At 40.2% G+C, this 17,415-nt stretch overlaps 1 long non-coding RNA gene across 1 annotated transcript in view; it reads right to left on the bottom strand.

Annotated features, from left to right (window-relative positions):
• Positions 1-17,415, bottom strand: part of LOC145514583 (uncharacterized) — a 619,877-nt gene that overhangs the window by 525,839 nt on the left and 76,623 nt on the right. The window lies entirely within an intron of this gene.

The raw sequence follows: 17,415 nt of genomic DNA on the forward strand, positions 1-17,415 counted from the left end.
TTGAAGTAAACAAAGGTGTTTTCCAGTATGCCTGGTCTTTGACCAAATGTGCCTTATTTCAGTTGTTTTCATCACTTTCCCCAAATCTGGGTTGGGAGCAAGGTAGAATTCAAAAAGGACACAAGAGAAAAGAAAACTGATTCAAGGAAATGAAAAGAACTGCACATACTTTGCATAGAGAAGAAGATGCAGGAAATTGGAATACTGTTTATTTCAAGGACATGAAAGCTTTCATTCAAAGATGTTAACAATTTTCAGTCCAGAATGAGAGGGAAAATATATAAAGTATAGCTTAAGGCACTTTCTCTCAATATAAGTAGACTGTCTTGAGTGTCCTAAGCAGACTGAGGAGTACTTCACCATTAATCTCATTCTACATTGAAGCCATCTGCAGAGGATGAGTCTTCTATACTGCAAGGGTCATCTGTAATGTCTGTCACCCCATGAGACAGTAAGCAATTATAGCAGAGCATTTAATATAATAACTACATCAGAAAAAATGAACATTTGTAGGCTTAATCAATTTAAAGTGAGGTTCTTACATACAAAAATAAGTTACTAACTTGTTCACTTTTGGGGGAGGGGAAAAGATACTTTAAATGGTAGATACTGGAATGAGAAGAGAAGAATAACTTCTTAACACAAAGAAAAATAAATAACAAATGATCCTTAAGTCCCATTAATTAACTAAATTAATTTTCTGTACACCAGAAAACAACACAACAATGTAAACTGTGGTATCCTTGGAGCTACTGACAAACATTTAGTATACATTTTAGACAGTGTAGCAGGATCACATTTCCACATCTACTTGACCTCCAGGGTGGCCATGCAACTTGCTTTAATCAATGAAATGTAACCATCCCTGACTGGTCACTTTGAAGAGGAAACTTTAAGCATTCCTAATTCAAAACAAAACAGTCACTCTCCTTCCTGCCTCTGGGATTCCTGAAGCTCATATCAAGATGGAGCTTCTCAGCACTATTCACAATAGCCAAGACAAGGAAGCAACCAAAATGTCCATCAACAGAGGAATGGATAAAGAAGATATGGTACATATATACGATGGAATATTACTCAGTCATTAAAAAGAATGAAATAATGCCATTTGCAGCAACATGGATGGATCTGGAGATTATCATACTAAGTGAAGTAAATCAAACAAAGAAATACCATATGATATCACTTATATGCAGAATCAAAAATATGATACAAATGAACTTATTTATAAAACAGAAAACAGACTCATAGAGAAACAAAGCAAACTTATAGTTACCAAAGGGGAAAGGGGATGTGTGAGGATAAATTAGGAGTTTGGGACTAGCAAACTAGTCCTATATATATATATATATATATATATATATATATATATATATATATATATATATATATACACACACACACACATATATAACGAAATTAATTTTCTGTACACCAGAAAACAACACAACAATATAAATCAGCTATTTGTTGTTGCTATTGTTCAGTCAATAAGTCATGTCTAACTCTTTGGGACCCCATGGACTGTAGCATTCCAGGCTTCCTTGTCCTTCACTACCTACCAGAGTTTGCTTAAGTTCATGTCCATTGAGTTCATGATGCCATCTAACCATCTCATCCTCTGCCACCCTCTTCTTTTGCCTTCAATCTTTCCCAGCATCAGGGTTTTTTCCAGTGAGTCAGCTCTTTACATCAAGTGGCCAAAGTATTGGAGCTTCAGCATCAGTCCTTCCAATGAATATTCAGGGTTGATCAACTATACTTTAACTGAAGATCAACTATATCAACTATATATATTCAACTAAATCAACTATACTCCAATTAAAAAAAAAAAAAAAAAAAGATGGAGCTTCTGACAAATCAGGTCTAGCAGTGGCAACAATAAACAGAAGCTCACTGCCATGTGTGGTGGACTGTGAGCACTATGGAATGAATGCTTTTGCCCCGTCGTTCAAATGTTGAAGCTCTTATCTCCAATGTGATGGTATTTGGAGATGGAGCCTTGGGGAGGTAACTGGGTCATGAGGTTGGAGCCCTCATGAATGGGATTAGTGCCCTCATAAGGAGAGAAACAAGAAAAATAATCTCATTCTGTCATATGAGGAGGATACAGCAAAAAGACAGCTATATACGAACCAGGAAGAAGACGCTCGTTAAAACGTGACCATGTACTTCCAACCTCTAGAACTGTGAGAAAACAAATTCCTATGTTTTAAGCCAACCAGTCTTTGTTTTTCTGTTGCTGTAGCAGCCTGAACTAAGACACCATGTAAGCATGAGTTAGAACCAAACTTGTGTTATCTTTGGATGGATTGTTTGATCTAACCCAACCTGTTTGATACAATCTTCCCACAAATCTGAACCACTCCTACTCAATTTCAACTCTGTGAGCTTCATCAGAACAACATGAAGACTGCCTTTCTGGCTAACAGGTTGCGTTCTTCCATGACTGAGACCCATTCATCTACTCAAGTATAACCCTGGAATTACTGCAATAGCAGTGTAAAGACACTAACCACTTGAAATATTTCAATGGCATTCTGCTTTTCAACCTATGCAACTTTTCTCAAACAGCTAATACCCACACTCTAGAGTCATGATGAGCACAAGAATTTTCAGAAGTACACACACATCAGCTGAATTATGTGTCTGTTTCCCCATTCCTGCTATTTCTGAAAGAAATTTCTCTTCCAGCAATGGTGGTATGAGAGAAGACTGTCCATAAAGCCTCAGTGTCACTGCCACATGCATTTGAACATGACCTGCTCAGCTATTTAGCATTTCCAGGTCTCATTTCAACTTGACCACTTGCCATTGAGTGTTTGTTCCACTAGACATTTTTGAATGTTGTCAGGTTGTGATGAAATTTGGAAAATTACTAATGTACATGGAGTACTCCAAACAAAGGCCCAGACAGCCTTTCTTCCATTAGGACTTACAGTCTTCTTTCCTTATTTTGGGGTGATCTAACTAGAGCTATCATCAATATACGGATTCACTGTGTGTTGCAGTTTTGTCTGTTGTCTTGAAAAAAATGACAGATAAAATATCTTCAATATGAGCATATTTTCTTTCATTTTTAGTAAATTCTAATAAAATTAGACACAGGGGCAAATCAAAGAGAAAACTGCTCAAAGCAAAATGCATGTTTCCAGTTTAATTTATACCAGGTGAAAATCAGATACATGAGGCTTAATAATAAGGTCCACAGCTCAGAGAACCCTCATGAATCCTAATATACCTTTCAGTTAACTAAAAGGCCCAATGAATTTGAAAGAGTTTTGGAAAGCATACACTAATACATTATTGTCACTCAGTCATATCTGACTCTTAGCAGCCCCATGTACTGTAGTTCTCCAGGCTCCCCTGTCAATGGAATTCTCCAGGCAAGAATGCTGGAGTGGGTTGCCATTTCCTTCTCCAGGGGATCTTTCAAATCAGGGATCGAACCTGAATCTCCTGCATTGGCAGGCAAATTCTTTACCACTAGTGCCACCTGGAAAGCATAAAGTGATACTTAAAAGGGAGATTTTTCTATTTTCATGTCAGGTGTCAACAACAGGTTTTTTTTTTCCTATTCTGATTAACATAGATGTTTCCAAACATCAAGTTATACACAAAGGCAGTAAGAGCAGAGTGTGTGTTTTAGTAAGGTCCTTCAGGCCAGCAGCTTCTACTACTGTGTGTGGTATGTGCAGAGGGTGTGTTTGTGGTTGCTGGCATACATTAAGTGTATCATGCTATGAGTGGTATGCACTGGCAGGTCAGAAACTGATTAGAGCTCTCTGAAGACAGGGGTTTAGCAAATAGCTTCCTACAATGTTTCACTGACTTGAAAAGAGCAGCTCAGGTAAAAGTTCATGGGGAAAACCTAAAGCTCAAACAACAAAGCTAACAGACCAAGGAAGAACTGGGATCTCAGAGACCCCAGCTGAAGACACTGGGGCAAATCCTCCTAGGACATCTCTACTAATGATCACTATTAACATCAGCAGATAACTGCAGCTTCCTGTGCTAAGCTGGCTGATGTAGGGTATATTGGCTTCACTTTACAAAAGTAGAAAAAAGTTAGGTCTACATGGACAATGAATCCAAAGTATGCTTTGGAGTATTTTGGGTAAATATTCTGAACCTTTCAGGGGACACAAGTGTATTCTTGCATGTCCGTACTAAAAATATCATTATAAATGAAAAAAACTAGTCTTGGTAAAATTCAGTTGAATGGAATACACATGCATAGTTGAATGGAATAAAATATTCAAGAATATGTTTAATGTCCATCCTTGTGAAGCTGCCTTGAGTCCATCATAATACATTCACAGGATTAAATGTCTCTTCATGTCTCTGAGTCAAGAAAAAGAGGAAGCCCGCACCCACAACGCTCAAATGCTCTGCAAGCACCAATGCACTTGACTAACCTCTCATGGTAGGCTGGTCCCAAGGAGACATGCTGCCTTCATTCTCACGTGGCAAATGAGTTCATGATTCCAGTCACTTCCATCACTTTAACCCTAACCTTGGGAACCATGGTCTAAACCAACCTTTAAGAGAGATGCTCAGCACTTCCTGCTAATTTTGCTAACAACATTTCCCCTATCCTGTCTCTTCACTGTTTCCCATAGCCACAGACTTTCCAGCATCCTCCCAAAGACATCTTTGACATCACAGTCAACAACTCCCTCAAATCCCATTTTGTACAAGTCAGTTCTCTCGTCTAAGCACTTAGGTTGAACAGGCACTTGATCTTTGTTTCTCTACCACCCAGCCTAGTATCTGGCACACAGCTCCTATGTCAAAGGCAAGTAGGTATGCGTTAGTTTCTGGGTGCCCTGTGGAAGGTCCCAGAAGATAGCTGATGGATTTATAAGGGAGAGGATGCTCACAGCAGAGACTGGGTGATTCTGAGAGTCATGGACTTCAGGGTAGACAGGGAGGGTTAGGCCTTAGGAGGGGCTGAGTCAGCTGGAAGGCCAAGCTGAGAGAGAAGGCACCATGATGTCAGAGATGTAAATTTCAGAACCAGAGCCAGGGGTTCAAAACCAGGCAGATTCAGAACATGGACATGGCCACAGAAGGGGCCAGCAGACAGTACAGAGACCCGCATGCATAAGTGCGAGATGTCCCCTCACCATGAGTTGAGATACCTCCACCAATCACCTAGGGGCTCTCTTGGAGAACAACAGAAGCAGATGAAGAAATCTGAGAAACTAAACCTTTATCGCAAAAAGGCCTTTACCTAAGAAGCTGTCTAAATTATTGAATCAGATCACATTTTAGTTTTACTTGACTCCCAGCAGTATAGGGGCTACCAGGGAAGAGTAGATCTTTTATGAAACATTAAAAAATCACATTTTCTTTGCACATCAGTAGACAGTGTGTAATTGTACAATCCAGCTTCATGAACTTTTTGTAATCTGTACGAAAATAAATGATTACAAGGCATCCCATAATGGCACTGCCTGCTGCTACCAAGACAAAAGGTGGCAGAGAGTGGGTAGGTCCTTGGAGAGCTACCAGTGCCTGCATAGGACCTTAGGGGAAAGAAAGCATCCCTCCAACCTTAGGCTCCAAAAACCACAGCTGCAACAAGCTGTCTCGAACAGCTAGACCACCCAAGTCAGAAGCGAGACGTTGAAAGTCTGACTTTTTAACTAGGGGTGCAGTCTCCTGCCTGAGAAATGGAGTATTTCCTGCTGAATCAGTAAACAAAGATGTCACAGTAATCAGCGATTCCAGCCCTCCAAAGTGAGCCAAAGGGCACTCGGGAAGGAGAAGAATACCTGCCATCACACAGCCACCAGATCGCAGTCACTCGCTAAGGTGAGCTCAGGATGTGAAAAACACAGGACACTGGCCCCAGATAGCTGAGATGCATATGAAAGGAATGATTTCAGTGAGCCCAGACTTTTGCATCTTCCCATACATAGAAAAGCACTAAATTCCTTAACCTGAGATATCTCAGTTCAATTCAGTTCAGTCTCTCAGTTGTGTCTGACTCTGCGACCCCAAGGACTGCAGCACACCAGGCTTCCCTGTCCATCACCAACTTCCGGAGCTTACTCAAACTCATGTCCGTTGAGTTGGTGATGCCATTCCACCATTCTGGTTTTCTTTAATTAACAATACTCTTTTGATGTTCAGACTACCTGCCCTTTGTTACAAAACTTCTATATAACCTGGATCCTCTCCTCTCCCCCTTCAAGCAGTTCTCTCAGGGTTACCTGAGATTCTGTCTCCTGGGCCTAAAGTCCTAAAAATTCCCACCAAATAAAACATAACTCTCAGCTTTTAGGTTGTGAATATTTTTTAAGTCAACAAGCCTGCACCCCTTACTGGTCTCAAATCTGTCTCCTCCTACCTCACCAAGTTTCTCCCTTTGGGAAGCCACCAGGCTTCACATGTGCATATACTGGACAGGGACAGACAAGGCTCTGTACTGCTAGTAATAAGATAGGAGAAATAAGAGGGGGGAAAAAGACACTTTTATCTCTGCTTTTATTCATGGACTCTAACACATCCGTTTGTAGAGGTTCCAGGTTAGGGGCCACCTAACTATTAACCACAAGGCTTCCCAGGTGGCTCAGTGGTAAATAATCCATCTGCCAACAAAGGAGATGCAGGTTCTATCCCTGAGTCAGGAGGATCACCTGGAGGAAGAAACAGCAACCTGCTCCAGTATTCTTGCCTGGGAAATCCCATGGACAGAGGAGCCTGGCGGGCTACAGCCCATGGGGTCACATAGAGACGGGCACGACTAAGCAACGGAGCAGACAACCATCAGCCACAACAGGGGAGATGCTTGGCTCAGTTTCCTTAAAATCCAGCATGAGCTGTCACCTCTGTACCCGGTGCCACCTCTCATGCCCCTGCTCTCATGACCCAAGAAAGGCATAGTCTGCCCAATCAGCTTTGGGCCTTTGTGACATTTTAAAAAAATTCTCCACAAATGGAGCTCCCACTGCACAACCAGGAATCGATTGCATAACTCTTGGACAAGTTTTCAGGAATACAGTATGTAGAAAACAAAAAAAAAATCTGCATGATCTCTTTCTGCCTTGTTTTGTTATTTAGATTTCTCTCTTTGTTTTTGCAGAATTTTTCCAGAATAAGTGTCAATTTGCATTGTAAACATTGTGCTTAATTGTTTGCCAGACTATAGAATAACTAGCACAAACTCAAGTTATTTTAGACACGAACAAAACAATTTTAATATGGCAGTTAGTGAGGAACTGAGAATAAAGGCTGTGGTTTTATTTAAAGAACAAGTCAATCACCCCATAGAAAGACAATGGCAGGGGCTCCTTCTGCTTGCATGGCTGAAAAGCCTGGAGTTTCGCTGTTTTAAAACGTGTGAAGATATTCGTGACAAAAGGCCAGCTTTTGAACATCAGTAAAAGAAATTCAAGGAGAGCCACCATAGTTCACAAAGAAACAAAGCTTTGGCCGTTGAGGAAAGGGATTGTGTTCTGTGAAACCCAGTACTCAAAGATGACAGTGTCTGGTTTTACCGCCAGGCAGAGAATCAGGAAGCTGACTTGACACAGAAGTTTTATGCAAACTGACTTAACACAAACCCCCCATCAAATATGTTAAATGTGCCAGACAAGGAATAGGACATACTGGAAAAGCAGGACAACAGCTACTCAAAGACAACTCCCCCTGAAGTAACCTGCTTTCAATCCCCTCCTTCTCACATCAGGATATTCTCTTTTCTCACCATTATTTTACTTAGAACAAGATTCCAAGTCAGTAGTCAGCAAACATTTTCTATAAAGAGCCAGACAGTAAATATTTCAGGCTTTTAGGGGCTTTCTGTCTCTGTCGCAACTACTCAACTTCACCACTGTAGCGTGACAGCAGCCACAGGCAATTTGTAAATGAATGGGCGTGGCCGTGTCCAATAAAACTTTATGAACACTGAAATTTGAGCTTTACATAATCTTCACCTGTCATGAAATGTTTTCTTTTTTATTTATTTCAACCATTTTAAAATGTATAAACCATCCTTAGTTGACAGGCCATACACAATTAGGTGGTGGGTGCAGATTGCCTGCTCCGGCTCCAAAACCACCATGCCCTTCAAGGACTGTGACCTAATATTACCTGGGCACTCAGAAGCATACTTCTGAACATGTGTTCAAGAAGAACAGACACCCGTGAGAATACAGAAACTGAATTGGTGGCCACATGAAACTGCAGTAGTTAAAAAAGGAGGGGGGGATTGAAAAAACTACAAATAGAAAAAAGTTATAAAATGTGGTAAAACATTCACATCAGTCGTGATGATGAAGTAACTTGAACAGAACTAAGCGTTTTATTATCAACAGTTAAATTTGAATGAAGGTAGGGTTTGAGGAGGGTCACAAATGAGAAATCGTACCCTGTTTCTGTGAATGGAATAGGAGAGAAAAAGGAGAAAAGGAGTTGTTGGAAATAATGCACATATTGAAGGCTAATACTATCAAGCTGATTAATATTGTGTAAAACCTGTATGCATGTCAGGAAGCAATAGTTAGAACTGGACATGGAACAATAGACTGGTTCCAAATAGGAAAAGGAGTACGTCAAGGCTGTATACTGTCACCCTGCTTATTTAACTTATATGCAGGGTACATCATGAGAAACGCTGGGCTGGAAGAAACACAAGCTGGAATCAAGATTGCCGGGAGAAAATATCAATAACCTCAGATATGCAGATAACACCACCCTTATGGCAGAAAGTGAAGAAGAACTAAAGAACCTCTTGATAAAAGTGAAAGAGGAGAGTGAAAATGTTGGCTTAAAGCTCAACATTCAGAAAACTAAGATCATGGCATCCAGTCCTATCACTTCATGATAAATAGATGAGGAAACAGTGGAAACAGTGGCCGACTTTATTTTTCTGGGCTCCAAAATCACTGCAGATGGTGACTGCAGCCATGAAGTTAAAAGACACTTACTCCTTGGAAGGAAAGTTATGACCAACCTAGACAGCATATTAAAAAGCAGAGACATTACTTTAACAACAAAGGTCCATCTAGTCAAGGCTATGGTTTTTCCAGTGGTCATGTATGGATGTGAGAGTTGGACGGTGAAGAAAGCTGAGTGCCAAAGAATTGATGCTTTTGAACTGTGGTGTTGGAGAAGACTCTTGAGAGTCCCTCGGACTGCAAGGAGATCCAACCAGTCCACCCTAAAGGAGATCAGTCGTGAGTGTTCATTGGAAGGACTGATGTTGAAGCTGAAACTTCAATACTTTGGCCACCTGATGCGAAGAGCTGATTCATTTGAAAAGACCCTGATGCTGGGAAAGATTGAGGGCAGGAGGAGAACGGGATGACAGAGGATGAGATGGTTGGATGGCATCACCGACTCGATGGACATGGGTCTGGGTGGACCCCGGGAGTTGGTGATGGACAGGGAGGCCTGGCGTGCTGCAGTTCATGGGGTCGCAAAGGGTCAGACACGACTGAGTGACTGACTGAACTGAACTGAATACAATGGCTAATACTATGTAACAGAGATGATTTCAAATGCTATGTATATACTGTATCATTTAATCCTTATAACAGATCTCTGAAGCATTATTACTAACCCCATTTACAGATGAGGAAACTGAGGCTCTGAAAGGACAAAAAACATTCTCAAAGGTACAGATGAATGAATAAAAAGCCAGATACATGATTGATAGGTAGAGAAATGGCGAAACAATAATAGAAATGATATATAGATGGATGAAAGCATAGACAGATAGCAGTTCAACTCCAAAAATGGAGCACTAAATACTGCACTATGCTGCCTCCACACGGACAAAGGGACCATAAGTAAAAGGCTGCTGGAACGCACAACAGAAACTGAAGTGTGGGAGGAGGCGGGAACTTCTTTCTCTCTCTCTCTGTTTTTTTTTTTTTTTTTTAATAAGCAGCCCTATACTGATAACCCCTAGTCTTCCAAGAGGTTACTTTGGGTGGAGGTTTCCTGAAAGGAGGTGAGTTTGAAGTCATTTTGAATTGACTGAAGGAACTAAATATTGAAACATGCACACAACCACAGGAAGCGTACTCGTGGGGGACCTGGAATCGGGAAAAACAAAGATTCAGAGGGGGTTTGAGAGTGAGAAGATGATTTGAAGAGCTAGTTGTTTTTCTCTCAGATCTAATGCAGGGACAGATTTTCAAAAACACAGGTTCTGCAAACTGCCTCCCTTTGATATCCAGGAGGGGGCTCAGCCGGAATGCAAAGCTGCTCGTGCAAGGAGCACCTTCCCCCATGGTGGGTCCAGCCTCAAGTGGTTAGGGAGCTTGTTTTAAAAACACAGAGAACCACTCCCAGAGGGTCACAGGGATGATATTCACTCACACCAGGAAACATTATCCTCGTTTTATAGTTTTTTTGAGTTTTTTTTTTAATGCTTTGGAAAACTAGGTAACTTGCCCTAAATCAATTCTGAGTCCACAGAACTATGTACTCCTGAGGATGGACTGTTCCACTGAGGCACGCTGGCTCCATAGGATTTCCCCAAAAGTGGCTCCTGCAGCCACCTGTGTTGTCATGAATCAAAACAGACCTGTCTTTCTAAAAAGAGTGTCTTTTCCTGCTCCATGAAATATTGCTAGTCTACTTCAGATCTATTTGACTAATTTTGGGGGGAGAAAAAAGATAAAATGCAAAAAAAGTCTTTACTTTTAAAACACGTGGAAATTGTTCTGTACCATGCCATACTTATCAACTTTCATGGACCCATATACCAAAAAGTAAATTTAAGTATAGCAAATTTTTTCTCAATTTGAGTAAGAGCTACTTAAAAAAAAAAAAAAAAGGAACTATTCAAATCTCTCTCTGGATGTGGAAAGCTTTAAAAATAGAAATTTCTAGCATCTCTGACTCTCTGCCTGACTTTTAGAGAAAAAACATGAATGAGCCAATTCAATACTTCATTTTGGGGGTGATTGACAAATCACATTTGAGTTACTAAGCTAGTTCTGGTTTCGGGACTAGTGTGTTCCACTAAATCCAGCTGTGATTCTCTTTAACCCAAGTGTTCCCCGGAGGCCCGCCAGGGCTGTCTCTCTTTTCCAAGCCGCAATTGAGAGGCTTTGCGAGTGGCCCTATAAACACGCTAATGAATGAATGGACAACTAATTACCTTGTAAATATGCATGAATAAGCACAGATTCCTCAGCAGTAAGCCAAATGTCTGGGCGCCCTCTTGCTACCTACTTGTGCATGAGAAAACGTGACATTCCTACAGTGGAAGCTAGGCTTCTCATCCATGAAGGGAACCTTTCAACAGGGAAACAAAACTAACTTCCCAGTGGCAGATACTTCAAAAGATACACTTTCAATAAAAATAAAAGACAAACTGAGTCATGAAGGGTGGCCTATCACAAGGTTTTGGACCACAACAAACAGTAAACTGACGTCTTGGTTGAAACTTTCCAGCAAGGTGCTTTTTTTTTTTTAATTTTTTAAACACTTCTCTCTCCATTTTTCCATTATAAGTCATACTCATTACTCTGGTTCTCAAACATTGTAGAGCTTTAACAGCCCTTACAATGATACTGCTCCCTGATCTAGGAATGCTAGTGTTGCACAAAACCTATATCAAAACGACATTCCTATCAGAGCCTTGGTGGAAAAAGGCTCACTTGGAAAGCATCTGTGGTTATATCTTAGGCCCGCTGGAGTCACCCAGTGTGGTGAGTTGAGATGATTCTGTTCCAAGTCTGACTGGAGTCAGATAGAGTGAAATCCTGGATCCACCCTTCTGGAATTGAGTGACCTTCAGCAAGTTAGTCAGCCTCTGAAGTCCTCAGTTTATCCATCTGTCTCATGGGATTAATGAAAGCTATCTTGCAGGGTTGTTGTGAATATTAAATTAGATAATGTATATCAAGTGTCTTTTTCTCCATCTAGACCCAGGGATTGAACCTGCATTGCAGGCAGATTCTTTACCATCTGAGCCACTAGGGAAGCCCATCTAGCATACAGTATTTGATAAATAATATTTCTCATTAGGAGCATTAGTAAGACCCAGAGGAACAGTAAACCAATTTTGTTTTTATAGACTTAAATCCAGTCTAGTCTAGACACAGGTTTATTAGAGTGGAGGCAGCATTTCCCCAAATGCCAGCTGGAATACATCCTTATCCCAGAACTGAAGGAACATGGACAGGATCACATCTGAGGCTGGACCAAAGATGGCGAAGAGAAGGGAGACTCTGCCACAGCAGTTTTGAACTTTTGGTCTTATTTTTCACAACTGGTCTATGGTCAATCCTGAGCCCAATCACAAAGCTGTTGTGAACCTATGGCAATGATATGTGATCTCTAGTGGATAAAAAGAAGAGCTGGTAAATATTTTAGAACAGTGCTTGCCATAGCATGTCCCATAGAACAATGGCTCTGATAGCCAATATAAGAGTTCTTTCTCAGTTTGCATACCAGAAAAGTATAGTTTCTATGTTGTTATCTAAGTTACTGATTTAATTTTTTTAAAAAGATAACAGGGCATCCAGTCTGGAAGTGTCTGTAATATAAGGGTAATTAGCTCTGGTTAGTAAAACATGCTGAGAATGGTTATTCAACTAACTATACTCCACTGGTCAGTCCACATTTCTCTATTTTGTCTTCAAAAACATGGAAGAGATTTTACCAGCATACCTGCTTCAATTCAAGATACCCCCTTTATCCACTGAGAACCACACTCATTAAAAATAGTAAATATGATTAATTTGAGAACACTTTTAGGAAAGCATGCTGACTTTTGAAAAGCATGGCTTACTTCACTGAGGGCTCACTATTTCAGTGACTAGTAACTAGGGAGACAGAAAACATGGCACAGACCACAGGTTTGAAGTCACATCCCATCTCCGTCAATTACCAACCTGGCTGCTATTGAGCAAGTTAGTTAACATTTCTAAGTCCAGTTTCTCCATCTATAAAAGACACAGGGTGCAAAAAGAGATAGTTTATATGAAGTGCTTTGTAGAGTGCTATGAACAGAGAAATGTTCAATAAAATGGTCATTATTTTTTAAAACAAGTCTTGCTGGACTTTGGTTGGCAATCAACATGGCTTCCTTTTAAAAACTGGGTCTGTCTAAGGTCTAGTTTCACAGAAACAACCTTGAGATGGGCACAATGAGTTATCAAGCAAGAGCTCTCAGGAGGCGGGTAAAGGGAGCAGGATGGGGCAGAGGCAGGAGGGAGCAAGAATACCATTTTGGATGAAGTCTCACTTCAGTCCAATTCCACGAGGGTCTCTCAGACTTAAACTACCTGGCAGAGTCTGTCCTGCCCTGAAGAAAGGGAACAAGGCTTTTGTCACCCCCCAATCCAAAGCCAGTTACTGACTACAGGATACCTAGGGCTGTGGATTGAGAGAAAAACTCCCAGAACTTCCTGGCAAAGCCATTCTTGGCCAAGGACAATCTTCCGGGAAAGGTTGCAGATGTAAGCAGCAGCTGAGGGGTGGGCACTCAAGCAGTAAAAAGGATCCCAGGAAATCTGTGTGACACAACATCACCAGCTTCTGCCATGGAGATGTGCCAATTACTCCACCAAAACCTGGAACCCACTTGCCAGGGTGACCTCTGGGGCAAAACACACATAGCTCTATGCCACTTCCTTTATCTTATCCCATCTTCATTTTTTCTCCTGCTCCTAAACTTTCCTTTTGTTGAAATATATTGTGATTAAGCACAATTACAAAAGACCACAATATCTTCACTTCCAAGTTACAGTCTGTCTTATTGCTGTCAAAACATGGTTACAAACTAATTTTTTTCTACAAAGAGCTCGAACATAGATTAAAATATAGAACTCAATTCAGAGAGAGGAAAATTAACCACTAGAACGTGGTGCACAATAAAACCTTCAACAGGACACAGCAGGTAAGAGAACCCAGAGCCCAAATGTTCTACAAAGGTAGGGCTACATTTTAGACACTCCTAAAGCATATTTAGGACAGTTTATAGGCAGAGGGGAAATCTATCAACTGTACCCTTCTGCAGTTACCTGTGTAGAAGTGGTTGTTGTATTACTTCCTTAGACACTGTTGTTGCTGTTTAGTCCCTAAATCATGTCTGACTCTTTTGTGACCTTGTGGACTGGAACCCTCCAGGCTCCTCTATCCATGAGATTTCCTAGGAGAATACTGGAGTGGGCTGCCATTTCCTTCTCCAGGGAATCTTCTTGACCCAGGGACCAAATTCACATCTCCTGCATTGCAGGTAGACTCTTTACTGCTGAACCACCAGAAAAGCCCTCCTTAGACATACCTGAGATCAAATCTTACTCTAACATTTACTAGCTGGGTAAGTTTTGCTTCTGTTCTAACTTATGAATGCCTCTGTTTCAGCTTAAAATCTTCAAAAATTACAGGTGGGAGTTTAAATAAAATAATATATACATACTGCTTAACACAGTGCTAGGCATATGTTAAGCTTTCAAATATAGCATATACTTTTAATTTCTTCAAAAAACCCCTTTGGAGGGGACAAAGAAGCTAAGAATTGAAGAATGCCTCCTGAAATCTTAGAATGATGTCTCTTTACCATTGTAATCAAAATGTATTAATATGCACACTAAACTGATATATTTTGTGCTTGAATTTGATATCACGGGGCTTTTTTTTTTTTCACATTGAAGGAATTAGCATCTATAGATTTGTCTCTCTCAGATTACTTCTCACATCCCATCTTCCACAGTGGTCCCATAATATGGAATTTTGTGGGGATAGTTTTGATTGTCACAATGATTATGGGGCAACAGAGACACCACTGACATGTACCAGGCAGATCCAAGGATCTTAAAGCATCCAGAACAACCCAGAAACATCCCTCACAATGAAAAATTATCCCACTTACCTCCTGCATGACTTCCCAACACCCCACTGGGCATTCACCAAGGTAAACACTTGTTAATCATTATCTGAGCCTAGAACCTAAGTTCTCTCGCATACAAACAAATCATCGTTCAGTGTGAGTATAAATGAATTTTCCAGGAATGCAACTGCCAGATAAATCAAGAGACAACTATATGTTATTTCATCCCAAACTCTACCAAGAGCTGTTCCCCACATCAGAAAGTCATAACAAAGCAACTCAAATGAAACCAAGTTGCCAATACAACACATTCTGTTGGTCTGCATTTGTCACTGACCCATGGTGAATCCACAAATGCATATAGGTACCAACTTCTTCAGTATTTTTCCTGGTATGGTTATCCTGAATATTTTCATATACAATGTCTATTTTATTATGAACTGCTTTCCTTTCAATTGTGTTTTTACTGAGGTGTTTTTAACATTTTTTTTTTTAATTACATGAATAGTAGTCTATGTATTTATTGTCAGGCTAAGTAAAGAGGATATTACAAAATATGTTATTGAAATAGTATCATTGGGTCTAATAGAACTACGAATGATGTTACATTCTCTTTGCTCCAAGTGATGAAATTGGAGATCATCAACACTCTTATACAATCACTGATTTTTCAGCCCTGAATCCTCTGTCAGACATTTCTCCTAGAAAAGTCAGACCTGCTCACCCAGGCCTTAAAAAATGGCAAGATGCTCAAAAGTCAAGGTCAAAGTTTCATCATCATGTGAATGTGTTGACTGTAACTAGATCTTTGCACATTTCAAAATTTGCTGATAAGCCTGAAAAAGTTTCCCCAAGTCTCTGAGGCTCTCCTATTGTCACATGTGTTAGACTGGGTCATTTGTCTCCATTCTGTACCTCAGTCAAGACTGCGATAAAAAAGCCCATTTTTGATTCTGAACATTACACACTGTAGGACCTTTCAGCCGAACAAAAAGCAAGTACATACAAACACACACATACAATGCAAGTTCTTTTGCTTGTTGTTACATGTTTTGTGAATATGTTTTTGAGTAGAGGCAAAGTAAATATGTGAAAAGATAAAACAGATGTTTTCCTGTATCCCCACTGACAGACTCCCAAAACAAGATAGTATTAGGTCAAATCTACCTATAAACTCACTAGAATTTTTAGTATCGCAGATTCCTCTGGTGTGGACAGTTAAAGATCACTCTAACATATACATTTGTTCCTATTTTAGATGAGTAATAAGAACGAATACATACATAGGATTGAAGTAGGAGCTGACTTTTACTTCCATGAAGCTGGGCGTTTTTTCTGATCAAATAGAAAAGGCAAATTCCAAGTCTGATGGAGTTGATGAGACAAAGAAATGTATCCTACTCTTCCAAAAAAAAAAAAGGGAGAGAGAATAAATTATTATATTTCTAGAAGGCAACCTAAGACCTCAGGTTGTTTGTCCAGAACATTAAAACACCTACCATGCTGCTCTAGTATCTGGATTTCTCAGGAAGAGTTTTTCTAAGAGGTTGACCGCAGAGGTGAAACCACAAGGATCTGCAGTTAAAGGAGGATGCCCAGAGGCAGACTCAAGAGAACAGGTAGGTTCTTACCTAAATCACAGAACAAGAGCCCTGATGAATAAGGACCCCAATCCCCTAGTTTCTACAAGCCTCCAAAAGCCAGTATTTTTCCAAAGAAGGCATTGGTGTTTCCAATCCAGCGAGGAGCAGACTGGAACACAAAAGATAGCTTAAATTTTCTGAGAAATTAATATGAACAGAAGGAAAACTAGCAATTGTCCCTATTGAAACAGCAACAACTCCTTGCCTCCAGCCATTTGAATCAGAGATTGTTTGCATTAATAAGGCATTAGCCTTGTTTTTTCCTTTCTTTTTTTTTTTTTTTTTATTGTCAATGCCAGTCGTTCAAAGGCCCACATTTGCGTGTGAAATTCAGGGCAATGAAGCTGACAAAATGTAATTTACTTGCATTGAAATGTGCCAGATCCACGATTTACTTTCTCAGCCTTTCAGGCAGGAGTTCACATTCAGTGGCCTTTCTGAACTATCAGAGGGCTGGCCAACTTGCATGGGTCACAAACAGCCAGGGCACAGCAGGTGGGCAGCCACAGGAGCAGTTGGCAGGGTCACTGATAACACAGAGTTTTCCGGAAGAAAAGGAAATACACTGCTATAAACTCCAAACAGATGCCAAAGCTCTCCCGAGTTAAGCAGTAGTTCACCTTTCCCACATATACCTTAAAATTAATGCAAATTTATAGACAGGAATAAAATACACAGACTTAGTCATTTATGGAAAACTTAATAAGTTCAAAAAATATTTACTAGAGTGTAGAACTTAAAGAGCTAAAGTAAAATTCACAAATAACCTAAATATATAAAACATTTCATCATCATGATGGAGACATTTTGAAATGGAAAAGAAGAAAATCAAGTCTGAGGACACATAGTAAACATATTGCAAAGTGTGGGTATTTGGACGGAGATTTTCCATACATACAAAATAGTACTGTGTTAAAAACTGCTTTACAAGATATATGTTCCAGATTACTATCATGATATTATTTA

This window comes from Giraffa tippelskirchi, chromosome 7, assembly GCF_054371585.1.
Source record: "Giraffa tippelskirchi isolate mGirTip1 chromosome 7, T2T-mGirTip1v1.2.pri, whole genome shotgun sequence".
In the NCBI taxonomy this organism is placed as follows: Eukaryota; Metazoa; Chordata; class Mammalia; order Artiodactyla; family Giraffidae; genus Giraffa; species Giraffa tippelskirchi.